Source organism: Myotis brandtii, unplaced genomic scaffold (genome assembly GCF_000412655.1).
Source record: "Myotis brandtii unplaced genomic scaffold, ASM41265v1 scaffold813, whole genome shotgun sequence".
Taxonomy (NCBI): Eukaryota; Metazoa; Chordata; class Mammalia; order Chiroptera; family Vespertilionidae; genus Myotis; species Myotis brandtii.
In genome coordinates, this window is record NW_005371287.1 from 373,200 (window position 1) to 373,717 (window position 518).

A 518-nucleotide genomic window follows, 5' to 3' on the forward strand; every position below is an offset into this window, starting at 1 on the left:
GTCGGTGACATTGAATGGGGAGACCGAGCGCGAGCGAGGCGCGCGCGCACACAGGCGCACACTCGGCCGGCCCCGCTAGCTTAGAGATCCCGGCCACGTAAGTAACTATTAATACCGCCTCGCCGGGAGATGCGGGCGTGCTGAGCTCGGGGACTGGCCTCGGGCACCGTCGGCCATCCCCTGCAATTTTAAATACTCTTCCCTCCGAGGGGGAAAGGAACACATAAAAGAAGAGGAAGAAAAGCCGGCAATTTCCTCCAAAACCAATCCGTCCAGGCAGGTCGGGTTTAGGTCAGGGGAAGCCGGAGTGGTTGCAAATTCTTCCGAGGCAGGATCCGGTGACCCGGCGGGAAGGAACGCCGCGGGCTGGCAGGGCTGGGGGCGCATCCCCTCCCAGCGCCCGGAGGACCCCCGGAAGCTCGGCCAGCCGGGGAAATCGGAGACCATTGATCTGCCCTGGACTCTGCCCGCGCTTCTCCCTCTCCTCGGAGGACCACCCGGAGTACCGGCGAGCGGCG